This window comes from Triturus cristatus, chromosome 3_2 (assembly GCF_964204655.1).
Source record: "Triturus cristatus chromosome 3_2, aTriCri1.1, whole genome shotgun sequence".
Taxonomy (NCBI): Eukaryota; Metazoa; Chordata; class Amphibia; order Caudata; family Salamandridae; genus Triturus; species Triturus cristatus.
In genome coordinates, this window is record NC_140584.1 from 959,162,024 (window position 1) to 959,176,194 (window position 14,171).

General features: G+C 46.5%; 1 protein-coding gene across 3 annotated transcripts in view; it reads right to left on the reverse strand.

The window, feature by feature from the left end:
* The window catches only part of HEATR6 (HEAT repeat containing 6), a 403,026-nt gene that overhangs the window by 298,268 nt on the left and 90,587 nt on the right, over positions 1-14,171 (reverse strand). The gene's annotated exons all lie outside the window — the stretch shown is intronic.

Here is a 14,171-nt window from a genome sequence, read left to right on the forward strand (position 1 = left end):
ACCTCTTTAATCGTATCCAATTAATCACGCTGTCATAAGCATAATATAAATAGGTTGATGCTACTTTCGGCCGTCTTCTTAAACTACACTTCCATTAAGTACGTAGGTTTGGACATTTGAGCTAATGAAACCAAAAATGTGATAGGATGAAAAACAACATAGCCTCCGGCTAGAAAAGCGCTTGTGAAACCAAAGACAATGGAAAACAATATAAGGATATAATTTGCAGCCCTCGGAAAGCCAAACAAGCCGAGGCAGAAGAAAAAGTAGTGACCGAAACTAACATATATGACAGATAGTGAAATAATCCATGTAACAGGGCTAGTAACCAGGTCAGGGTGTGACCAAAACAGCAAAAGGAGGGAGAAAAATAAACTATTTATCAACAAAAACAAAGGAACTGCGAAAGGCATATAAAGGATCGAATGAAATCTGATGGGCGTGCTGAAAAGCCCATCCAGTAGAAACATCATGTTCCCAGAGACCGTGCATGAGCTGCCTAGGCGAGACCTAAAAAAAGATCTCCAACTGCTGACTCCCCACGACCAGAGAGGCTTATGACATTGGCCCTCTTGACTTAACCAAGGGCCAGGGAAGGTAATTAACTCCCTCCCTGGCCAAGTTTGAGGGCTGTGGGAATGACCCATTCCCTCCTCCCTAGCCAAAATTAGGAATGAATGTATATCTATCCTACTGGTGGTCGCCAGTAGGTAGTTATAGTTAGGACCAAGTTTCCATAGGAAAATAGTATTTTTTATTTGGCACTATTAGATGAATCCTCACGAAATTTTCAGAACTAGTTTCCCACTCACTTCAGGTGCCGTCTTGAAAGTTTTGGGGTGATCTGTTAAGCAGGGGCCGAGAAAAAGTGGGGAGTCCCAAAACACGTTTTCCCAATGTTAATTTCCATAGCCAACTTTAGACACGGCTACATCCTGAAATACTGAACGGAATTAAACCAAATTTGGCAGAAAGGTAGATGTTGGTTCAGGGAAGTGCCTTTTGTGATTTGGTGTATATCTATTCAGTAGTTGCAGAGTTATTAAAATAAATTCCCAATTGTATATATAGGGATGTGGAGGATCCGCAACCCCTCCCGACCTCGCGCTGAGATCGGATTAGCTGCCAACACTTCAAACCAGGAAATGTTGGCAGCCATCTTGAGACTCAGCTGAGTCCTAGAAAAAACGTTTTAACAAGCATTGGCATAGCCAATAGGTCTCGCCTTTGGGACCTTATAAGTGTTTAGCCATGCAACAGTTGCATAACTAAATACTTAAAAAGGTCCCAAAAGCGTGACCTATTGGCTATGCCAAGCGACCGTGGGGCCGCGAAAGTGATCGCGACCGCGATCAAACATCAAAGCGGCCGTGAAACTGAAGGTAATAGCGGGACAGCACGGCGCGCGCGCGCGCCTGCGCACATGCACTGTAGCTCTAGGCTGGACTGGTAGCACTTTTCGGAGCCCTCTCAATAAGTCTCGCCAGACCAGTGCATACGCTGGGTCAGACGAGACCTAAAAAAAAAGGGTGCCAGGTAGGAATACCCTGACCTCCTAGGCCTCCACAGGGACTCCCGCAGAGGCAAGAAAACATATGTTTTTACATTTCAGCTGAAGTACTGCTCCAGCAAAACATTAATTAAAAACAAACAATGAAGCGTGGGCTCCCACGCATCTGTAGTAATCGGCCCCCGGGTGGGCCAGGTCCTGGGGGCATTTTCAAAATAAAGCTCCTGGGGCTTATTAATGCCAGAGACCACCATCTCCCCGGGGCTTGTTTATTGATAAAGGGGGGGGGGGGGGGAGCTTGGGCCCCACCCCCACAGGCTGCCATCACCCCGGGGCATTATCTGAAAACAAAGGGGGGGCACGAGGACCCCCCGCAACCTCAGGGACCCCCACCTACCTGGGGGTTTTCTTCAATTGAATGCGGAGGGCTCGTCGACCCCTGCCCCCACCCAGCAGCCTGCCACCTCCCAGGAGTACTTTAAAATGTGGATGCGGGCTGGACTGCTTGGCCCACCCGCACCCCAAAGACCACCACCACCCCGGGGCAAAATCCAAGAAAGGAGGGGGCCGTGCAGCCCCCCCCCGCCTGGAGCCATACATGTCCCTGGGGACCACCAGCCCTCAGGGCCACTAGCTCTTCAAATCCCCCAATAGGTCCAGAGTATTGCTATTTATTTTCTTGTACATTGAGGATATAGCTTTTTGTGGGAGAGCCTCGGAGAGAATCCGATCCTCCAGTAGGAAGACATTCTCATCTCATCCCATAACTATATCAGTAATTCATTCTATACTTGTTTTTCTTTTTTATTAATAAAAGTCAGTTAGAACCCAGTATGGCATGTTTTGCAGGACATATGTTAATTTGAGTACTGCTATCATTTTAAACATAGCTGCCCTTCCCATAAGGGACAGAAGCAGGCTGTGCATATGATCAACATCTACTCACAAGAACAGTATGAAGTACCTCATGGTTTTGTGTAATGTAAATACCAAGGTATTTTAAACCGGTTGAGTCGATGGTTATGGGAATGCGAATTGTACTAATGGGTGACCACACTGAAAGTGGGTACAGCACAGATTTCCTCCAATTTATCCACAAACCAGAATACTTGTCAAAGATCTCAAGTATCTTCAGCAAGTGGTCAATTCCTGATCTGCCACATATAGCAGGATGCCTTCAGCATATAGCTAAATAAGCTCCTCCCATATGTCCTCCCACCGAACATCCAGAACCAGAGCATCACTACAAATCCAGCAAGCCAGAGGCTCAATTGCCAGAGCGAAAATCATTGCAGACAGTGGGCAACCCTGCCTAGTTTTCCTCTCCAACTAGAATGGTTCCAAGAGGGTGCCATTCACCCTTTCCATAGCTAATGGCTTGTTATAAGAGCAGGCATAGCCATCCCATGTAGTTGGGGCCAATGCCCATTTGAGCAAGCACCTTAACATGAAGTCCAACTCCAGTGTATCGAATGCCTTTGTGGCTTCAAGAGACTGAACTGCAATTGGTTTCAACATATTCTTATTGTACTTCAAACACCCAAATAGCAGTTCGGTGTTAAGTGCTCCTGTACAGCATAAAACCAGAATGTTCAGTGTGGACCAGCTTTAATATAAAATTTCGTAGTGACGTGGTCAGAATTCCAACTAGTACTTTGGTCTCTGCATTGAGCAATGAGATGGGCCTGCATGATCCAGAGTCAGTGATGGGGAGGGCTTTCTTCAGTATGATCACGATAAATGCCATACCCATATCATAAGGGAGCATCCCTTGTCTAAGGGCTTCCTGAAAAATGTCAAAAGGATATGGGTTCAGCATGCTAGCTAAGCCTTTGTACATATCTGCTGAAAATTCATTAGGCCCAGCAGCTTTACCAGATGGCAGTACCTTGATGGCCTCTTCAAATCCTGTCTCTGTTATTATTTTCTTCAGTCCCAAAGAGGAATATATTTGAGAAAGGCATGAATAAAGACTGACAGAGTTGCTCAAAAAGCCTTGAATTTAGTCACTTTGCTTAAATAAAATGTATTTTGACCATTTCGTTCAAGACCGTTTTCTATTATTCTTGCATTTTCTTAGTGTTCAACGATTCACAAAGAATGCAACAATTATACCATGTAATTGAAAATGTATTGTCCTGTATTCCTGCAATGAGTCACGTTGAATTATCAGAAATAATGTGTCTCACCTGTGCAGATTCCTCCACATTTGGACCATTGAATGGCATCTGATGTCTGAACTGATGTACACCTCTTCATCGCTGGCATATATTAAGTAATGGCAGAACAATTCATCTTCAAAAATGTCCCCCTTAAACCTGTATCCGAGGGTGTGGCCAAGCTGCTGATGGAGTGAGACGTGTCTCACTGTGTCTCTGCTCCCCCGCAGCCTGGTAAAGCAGATCCCTCAGCATCAGGGCTCGCAAACCCGCCACTGGGGCCACCCTGAGCCCAATACTGCTGCTGGGAGAACGATCCTCCATTACACAACAATGGGCCTGTTGAGTCGCTTGCCGTTCCTGGTTCGCCTTGAGGAGCCCACTTTCCGCTTCCTGAGCCCTCGGCAATGACCTGCCTAGCGCTGCAATGGGTGGGATGGACTGACCACCTCCTGCCCTCTCCCCACGCCCCCTGTGATCGCTGCCGCACAGACCCATGCTGACTCGCCCCACCATTTTGTGGCCTTTGACTCTGCCGTCGGACGCTGCTCAACATACTGCTGGGACCGCATCCCGTCTAGTTGCCCCTCCAAGGCGATCCATCTTGGGCTGCGACACACTTGGCTGGGGTCTCTAACCGGCAGGGGAGAAGTTGAGAAACTGGCACACTATCCAAGTATTCCAAGACATTGCTCCGGTGACTGTACAGAGTTGTTGAAACTTTAAACCTGTCCTAGACAAACTACGCGACCTCAACATCAAATATCAGTGGAGTCACCCCTTTGCTTTGGTCCTTACATGAGAGGGTAAACACCAGATGTTCCGCTCCTTGCAGGACGCAAAACAACTTTTGCATCTCCCAATGGTCTCCCGAGAAACTAGCCCATCTCCTCCTCAAGCCTCATCCAGAGAAGCTATACGCCCTGAATGGTCCACAGTGTCCACTACTAAACACAGAGCCCACGCTACGGAACAATCATCTTCACAAGCTAAACAAGACATCATCCAACACCTCCACTTCATGGATAGTGCGCACTCTCCAGCCCGATCTCATGCGGCCTCTGAGAAAATGCCAGCCCGCTCCTTCCTTGGCTGTGATCCAACATGTCCCATTATCTTGCTAAGCTTCGGCCGCCGGCATAATGTAATCCCGGCCCCTGCAAAATGACAGAGTCAATCAGATGTGGCATGCATCCAGAATCTATTGGCCTCATGTCAGGACACTTGCCCCCGCTGGTCCCCTTAAAGCCTGACTCTTCAACCCCTGCAATTTACAGCTAACGGGCTCCCTCGTCATTGACTCTGGGCAATCCCCCGCCCTGATGATCACTGGCTGCGGCGGCTGAGACTAAAAGATTTACAGAACTTTCTTCCTCGCCCTCTCTGCTCAATTCGCTCCCTAGAAGAGTGACTGCTCCAGAAAAGCCCTTGCCCAGACTAATGGGCCATTCCAGGACTTGAATGGAGTTTTTCGGTCCGGTTGGCCTTTTATAGTTTATGCTATTTCTTCCCTACTTTCCTTCCTCTATATCCTATCCTTGGGGAATCTCTGGTTGGAAGTAGGGGCTTTCTGGACACCTCCCCATATCTGCCCAATACTAGGGAAGGATTGTTACTCACCAAAAACACTGCCACAGCACTTTGACTTCTTCGCTTCTACCCACCCGACCGTCCATCCCCTGGGAATGGAGGCACTCTCTTGGACCACCACACACAACCACCAAGACTTTAGGGCCTGTATCCTCTCACACCCGTGGTGGCCATCCTCTCACTCTCGCTTCGCCATAGCAGCTGACCCTCTTCCTTTGAATAATGGTTGATGTATCATACATTACATTTCTCTCCCTCAATGTGAAGGGACTTAACGCCCCTAATAAGCGACGCCAGATCTGGCGCTACCTACTCACACACACACTTTTTACAATCCGATATATATCACATGGCCCACCCAAAATACCAAACTCAATATTGGGCGCCCTGCCCAACAAAGACAAGATTCTGCTCCAAGGGATCCAGGTGGTATGGACAGGGAAGGTCGTTATATTAAAATCAGGGTACAACACGATGCACAGCCTCTCACCGTGGTCAACATGTACGCGCCCAAGCAGTCACAGGATGCATACCTCAGAACCCTACTAAAGAACAGGTATCACGGAAAGGGGAACGCTTATTCATGGGAGGGGATTTTAATGTGGTCTGGGATCCTGAATTGGCCCGCAGCACTACTTCCTTCTATGGCATTGGGGCAATGTCCGCTGCGTGGAAGAGGGACTTTACCAACCTGGGCCTCACAGACGCATGGCGGTACAAATTTCCAGACGCACAGGACTATTCTTTCTTCTCACATGCTCACCGCTCATATTCACGTATTGTGTCCTTCTCTCACCCTCGCTAACGTGAACCTTGGAGTCGGTGCATATCTCAGACATCTCCATCTCTGACCATGCTCACTTGAAGATGGTGGCTCCCCCCCACATCCTACGTGACCCGGTCAACGTCGACGAGATACGGCAGGAGAGCTCAGCCTACTTTGAAGCAAATGCTCTGCCCAAGACCCCAGGATTCATCCTCTGGGATGCCTTTAAGGCGACTACCCACAGAGTGTCATTACCTCAACCATAATCGCCCGTACCCAGGGGGCTTGGCTGGTGGAAACGGAACTGGCTAGGGACATCAAGACCCTGGAAAGGCTGGACCACTCAGTGCCCTCTAGACAGCACAAGAAGCAGTTGGCTCTTCTTCGTGGCCATTTTAGGGTCCACCACACAAACAAGGCGGAGTGATCACTACTGGCATTAAAGCAGAGATATTATGAGGGGGGAAATAAAGTGGGATCTATCCTGGCCCGCCAACTCCGCTGTCAGCGGCTAGGGCTCATATTTCAAACATTAAAAACACAGACGGTACAAGGGCTACCTCGGAGCGCGACAAGCAGCAGGCGTTCCACTCTTTCTACACTACTCTCTATGGGAAGGAAAACAAACCTCAGGATGAAATTAGCTCCTTTTTAAACTCCTGCCTGTGAACATCCCTTGACTCCTACCATACACAACTTCTAGAGGCCCAGATTACTTTAGCCGAACTGCAGCGTGCATTTAAAGACCCGCCAGTGGGCAAAAACCCTGGCCCAGACAGCCTTCCGGTCTCATTCTACCACTTGTTCTTGCCCCAGCAACAAGACCACTTATTACGACTCTTCAACTCGTTCTGTGAAACCACGGGCCTCACCCCTACTATGTCTATTGCAGAAACAATTCTCATCCGTAAACCAGGAAAAGTCCCCTCTTTGTGTGCATCTTATCGCCCTATTGCACTGATGCCAGGATTTATACTAAAATCCTGGCGAATCGCTGGAGCCGTATCTGCCCGGCCTGGTTGATCCAGATCAGTTGGGTTTATACACCAGCGCATGGATAACATAATTCAGCCCTCTTAGTTGAGAAGGTCCACCGCCGGGACATTCCGGCATGCTTACTCTCCTTATATGCTGAAAAAGCCTTCAACCAGGTTGGTTGGGTCTTCTTGCGCGCAGTTCTGCAGAAAATCGGCTTCGGCCAGTCTAGGATATCCTAGATCATGGTATTTTACACTGCTCCTACACCACAGATTCGCGCTAACAGTCATCTCTCCCCACCTATATGCATACAAAAGGGCACCAAGCAAGGCTGTCCGCTCTCTACTCTGCTCTTTGCCCTGGTGGTGGAACCCCTTGAGATAACCCTACGCCAGGCCGTGGATATCAAGGGCATCCCCTTTGGCGGCCTTGAACATAAGGTTACTCTATTTGCGGATGACTTTCTGCTTGAATGGACCACACCTAGGACCTCCCTGTCTGCACTAGTATCTCTTTTTCGATCCTTTGAGAAGCTCTTAGGATTCAAAATTAATATGGCCAAATCCCAGGTGCCCAATCTATGAATCCCCCCCCACAGGATGTACTCTACCTACAATAACTTACCCCCTTCCAATGGGCTCCCCACTCGCTCCGCCACTTAGGCCTGAACTTGACCTCATCCCTGTCCTTGTGGTCTCAAGCCAACTGGTCGGAATGCAGACGATCAGTTCTTGAAGACCCACGAACTTAGAGACGGCTGCCTATGTCCTGGCTCGGCCATCTCAACGCGGTCAAGATGTCCATTCTGCCGAAAATCTTATATATATTCCAAACCTTGCCCACGCCTATTTCGCAAGCGGATATCCTACACTTTTAATGAGATGTGAACTCTTATCTGGGGAAAGAGACACCCGAGATTCTCTAATAAACTTCTCATGCTGCCCAGGGACCAGGGGGAACCGAGCTTGTCCCAACCTCTTGGAGTATTACGGGGCGTCACACCTCCAATACATTTCAGAATGGGTTATTCCAGAAACCGAAAAACATTGGTTTCATATGGACTGCGTATTGGCTTGTAGACCCCTCTGGGACTTGGCCTGGCTCTCAAGACATACTCGGTCCAAGAGTGCTTATATGGCCACCACTACGAAAACAGTCCTCAACATCAGGGATAAGATTGCAATCTCCAGGGGTCTCACTCCCTTCCCTTCATCCAACACTCCATTGGCTCGAAACCCTAATTTACCTCCAGCCTTACAGCCACAATCATTCTTAGCTTGGGGTGAGGGCAAATGCCATCTCAGCCCCATACAGTATCTATGGGGGTTCAACAGGGGTCCGCTCTTTCACCCATACTCTTCAATTTATTCTTGGAACCGCTAGCAAATGCTTTGAACTCCGCGAACATCCTTTTTCATATGTATGCGGATGACACTCAACTATCTGAAAGTCACCTCCCCAGAAGACATCATCTCACTCAACTCAATCCTGATGAACACTCAGAACTGGCTCACGGACAACTACCTCATGCTCAAAACATCCAAAACTGAATTCCTTCTCATCGCTCCCCCTAATCACATTCCCAAGACTGGTCTTTGAATGAAACACCTCACAACCTTCAACTGTTCCCCCCACATTATTGAGTCAGCTAAATCCCTCTGAGTCACGCTAGACTTACACTTGAATATGAAGAACCATATCAGCAATGCAACCAAGGGAGTCAAACATCAGTTGAGTATACTAAGTAATCTCAAACCATTCCTTCCACAGAAAGATTTCAAATTGGCGGTACAAGCTTTAGTTTTGCCACAACTTGACTACAGCAGTTCCACACTGTGTGGTCTCTTCAAACTGAGCTTGGCCCCGTTAAGGGCTTCCCTTAATGCCGCAGTGAGACTGATTACTGGGACAAAATGAAAAGATCACATTTCCCCAGCCCTAAAGTCCCTAAACTGGTTACCATACGAGGCCAGAAATTCACCTACAAATTGCCTGCATGACGCACAAAGCCCTCCACTTCAAGACCCCTACCTATCTAGTTCAAAAACTAGAACTATCAGGGGGCTGCAGAGTGTCACGAAGTGCAAGTACAATGCTCCTGAAACCACAGCTGTTCCACAAAAAGAGATTGAGTAACAGAGCCTTCTCTGGCATTGCCCCAAAGATTTGGAACTCTCTTCCTCCAGAAATCTGTACAATCTTCGACCGCTCCCTTAAAAAAAAAAGTTTTAAAAAATCATAATGCTCAAGTTCCTGCCTAAATAGGCCTGGACGAGTAGACTACATTGCTGCCCTCTATTTGCTCATCTTGATTGACTTTGGACACGATTATATACACGGGAATACCATTATTTAGCATGCATTGTACTTGTATATGTTTGAATGTTCTTCACCCATTGCTGTATCCTCCTTAACCTCCTGTGAAGGTTTCGGACACCTACTAGATTATTGCACACGTCTTGTATTATCATGTAATGAATAACATGTTTTTGCTTCCCAGTACTGTATCCCTCTCACCCAAAATTGTGAAGCGCTCCGATACCCGTAAGGGTCATGTTCGTGCTATACAAAACTTTATAAATAAATAAAATAAATGATCCAAGATCTCTTTGAAGGGTTTGTATTCTAAACCTTTAACCAATGTAAGAGAGACTTTCACCTTACAGATGCATCCAGACTACATTACTGCCAACTCCGGCACTGGCTGCTCACATCACAGAATGCACAGGAGGCAACACGGCCACTCACTCCTTTTAAGACACCGGTACGCTCTTTCGATAGCACGCGGTCTTGATTTCTTGCACATATCAGGTGCTACAACACTCCGACCCTATCCAACTTCATACTTATCAAACACAATGGCACACAGACTCTAGAGGTAATTTCCCCGATACACTGGGAAAAACTATGGCGAGACATCCCTAGTATATACAGGAGCATACCCCAACGTGAATCCACTTATAAACTAATGACCCGCTGGTATTATACCCCGACACGTTTACAGAAAATGTTCCCCACCTACTCCCCCCTCGGCCGGCACTGTCATTCGACATTCATATTTAGTGGTCCAGCCCACTACTCACCTTATTATGGAAGGAAGTCCTGAGCCACATCAAAGACACTGTAGGCTTCCCTATAACGAGCTCACCCACTGTGCCCATTCTGGGTATCCAGCCCCAACAGCTGATAGCTATGACCCACTCTGATTGGCGCCTCATTGCGAACATGTTGGGGGCGGCCAAACAAGTACTTGCTCTTCATTGGAAGAAGCCCTCCGCCCCATCCATTACCCTGTGGTTCACACGCCTCTGGCACGTCATGGCGATGGAACTCTTAACATGCCAGATTACACATGCAGAACCCAGATTCACCACTGATCGATCACTTCTCCAAAGTGGAATACTCCTGTTTCACTCCTCCCTGACTCCCCACCCTCCAGCTCTTCAAAGATGTCCTTTTAGCTCGTGGAGCTGAAACTCCATCGCAAGATGCCCAATCCCATTATATGGGGAGAACACTACTCTCACCCTAGCCTCCTACGGGGACCCTGGCGGACCCATCCCAGGATGCCCTGTTCTCTACTCTCTTTTCCCCTTCCCCCTTCTCCTCCTCTCACCTTCTCCCTTTCTTTTTTCTCTCCATCCTCTAGCTCTCAGTCTATATTTCTTCTTTCCCTTCCATTCTCTTTTCATTTGCTCTTCCCTTCCCTATCCCCACTGCTAGCCCATCCGGGCTCACTCTACTGCACCTCTGGCTCATCTCCCTTACTCCTCCCCTGCCCTGTTATTATGGTATGTTGAATAAGGTTTTGGTCCCCCTTGATCCTAGGGGAAGGTTGTTCTCTCCTACTGCCACAGATATTGCTTCTCACGCCGATCATGGCTGCATTCTTAGTCCTTAAGGTGCATGACATGTGATGCAAAATGCCAGCTGCTTTTGATGACTTCCTTACATTTCCATGTAATGCTTACTACCAGCACCTGCCTGAAATATGTTTTACACTGTGGCATGTGTTTGTGCTATTTAATAAGAACAATAATAAAGATTTGTCACAAAACCTGTATCTAAAGTAACAGAGTAAAGGTTAATTTGAAGAGTTTGTACTTTCATCACCTTTCATGATGCCTTTCAGTTAACTATTCTTTGTTTATTCTGCGTTAGACAATGCCACCAAATTTAAAATAGTAGCCGCTTTTTCTCTGACCATTGCACTAAAACATTGCTTTAGCAGCAGGTAATATCTCTCCAGAAATTGTACACGGTAACAGAGCATTCCATAACAGCTGCAATGTTTCAGAATCCATAGTGATGACAGACACCCTGGAAAAAAACTCTGTGGAAGTGAATTCATTCCAGATAGACCCCAGACAATCAGAGGTTGTTACTTAGGCTGCAGATCACCTTCCCGATCTGAAAACAGCATTTAGAGGATGGGCTTAGATCACATCCTTTGTCTCCCTAACAAGGTTACAGGAAAAAGGTCAGTACGTCTAAAATATCATCAGAGCGGCAACCTCCGATCAGATCTGTACATAAAAACAGTAGCCACCCATTGAGTGAAACTCCATTTCCAGCAGACTTTAGTGCTCTGCTTGAAAACGACAAACAAAATTACTATACAACATTCATCAGGGAATCAAGACAAGCCTTGTGAGCAGTAAAACATACTGGGTCGGCCAGAGATGATGAATAGGCAGCAACACAGGTTTAATGTGCCACTGAGTTTCAATCCTAGAGAATTTATTTTTATGCGATATGAGGGTTTAGATTTGTAAATACTAAGGTGGTATTTTGCTGAATGCTGAGTTCTCACTTTCCAGATGATCTTTTTCTCAAGTTCAGTTTGAATTGGCCTAATTTTGCACCAAAACGGTGAGAGGAAGAGCACTGTCCCGGTCAATTCTGCATGCAAGTTCCTCTTGTTATTCTCAAGATTTTGCAATGATGTATCTGCCCTCTTAGACAGTAATAAATAGCAGGCAACAACTGGTACTGCTTGTAATCTGAATGTAAGGTGGATTTGTAGAATGCTGCATTGTCACCTGTGAGGGTATCCAGGTGCTTATAAGGAGAGTATAGGTGTGGTGTGAGGCTAGACCGGAGTACAGGCAGTCGTGATGGTCCCGTAAGAAGACTAATTGAAAAGTCAGGTCTTCAAGCTTCTTGCGGAATTCAAGAAGGGAGGAGGAGGTCCTGATGAGTTGAGGAAGGTTGGCCAGGTTTTGCAGCTTGGTAGGAGAATGATAGACCTCACTTTCTGCTTTTGTGGATGCTGGGTGTGTGTGAGAGTGATGCTGAGCGAAGTTGTCTGGTGGGTTGGTGGAAGTGAAGCTGGTGACTGAGGTATGAGAGTCCTCTGTTGTGTAGTGACTTGAAAGCGTGTATGAGAAATTTGAACTGGCAGCAGTCAAGAAATTTGAACTGGCAGCACTTCTAGATGGGGAGCCTATGGAGCTCTCTGATGAGTGGGTGGTGCGGGTTCATTGCAGGAAGTCAAGGATGAGTCTGGTGTTAGCGTTTTGGATGGTTTGAAGACTGTGAAGAAGATGGGTTGGGATGTCGGCGTAGAGTGAGTTGCCATAGTCCAATCTGATTGTGATTAGGGCCTGCACGATGGTATGTCTGGTGTCCAGTGGGAGCCACTTGAAGATTTTAAGCAATATGCAGAGGATGTGGTAGCATTAGGAGGTGACAGCGTTGACCGGAGACTCCATAGTGAGGTTAGAGTCCAGGATGAGGCCTAGGTTCCTAGCTTGCTCAGTTGGAGTGGGTATGGGTCCAAGTTCGGCAGGCCACCAGGTGGAGTCCCAAGGTGAGCTCTTATTCCGAAGATCATCACTTCAGTTTTGTTAGTATTGAGCATGAGGCAGTTTTCTTTCATCCAATTGGCCATACTGGTCATGCATTGTTTGAAGTTTGTCTTGGTGGTGACAATGTCACCTAATAGGGAAAAATGAGCTAGGTGTTGTCAGCGTAGGAGATGAATAGCATATGCTATGTTACAGGATCTGTACAGGCTATGCTACAAGATCTGGATTTGTTACTTAAAATGAGCAAAAATTGCAACACCTCATCCACCTAATATGGACATAGCTTTATGAATCTCAGATCATTTTGATGTCTCTTCACCTGTTTACAACAAAGATCATTGCTATTAAAAAGCATTAATTGGAATCCTAGAATTGAAATGGGTGGCCTAAGCCACCCTACCCTGTTGGCCTGATTAAGTGCACACTATGTTTAGGAAGGTCTACTGAGATTTTGTTACAAATTTGTCACTAGCTGTCCACTACGTAGAATGCCTGTGTCTTCTTTATGATTTTGTTTGAGAAACAAAGGCAAAAAGTGGCCATCTCCTTCATACCTTCAGAGAATGGCTAATAGGATTGTTTCTCTGAAGGTAAATTAATTTGCTAAGTGGAGCAAATTCAGGTGGAGCCGAAGAGTAAAGAGGACTAACACGACAAGAGCGCGTGAAGAAGTCTACTGTTTAGTTGGACGCAAACAGACAGGCAGAGGTGGCAATACATTTTCCCCTAGTGACCAATGTTGACAATGGATTGCAGATGAAGTTTCATCAAATGTTTTCCAGAATAATCAAAGTAAAGGTTTACCTATCTGGCTCTCCAGACCACTGGCTCAGAGTAATTCAAGCATGCCATCCATCACTTTTGTATAGTTTAGTACATGCTACCATGACAGGAAGAATCTCTAATTTGGCTGTAACCATTCAGTTAAAAGTGCTATTCTACTCTCTCCTTAAACACACCCAGTTCTTGAGAAGGTGGTTACAGAATAAATTGAATAGTAACCATAAAGCAAACCCCTTTGAAGTCACTAAGGACATTGTCTGAAAAGTAAACAAAAACCCATTTCTTTTATTAAAAGAATGACACTTGACATATTTGTGAGACATACATCTGCTAGTAGATTTAGGCATTTTATCCATACTACCATCCTAGACTGCTCAATCCGACTACTCCCTCAAAGTCAAAGTTGAGAGGAAGCACCTGGTAAATATATGCCACAAGGATTGCCTCGCTGACCTCAAGTTCCACAGGCCCCAGAGAAAAGACGTGGGGAAGACACACACACAAATCAAATCATCAGAGTCAGACGTGCCTCTCCAAGAACAGCTCACTTGTCTAATATGTTTTTTTAAACTGAT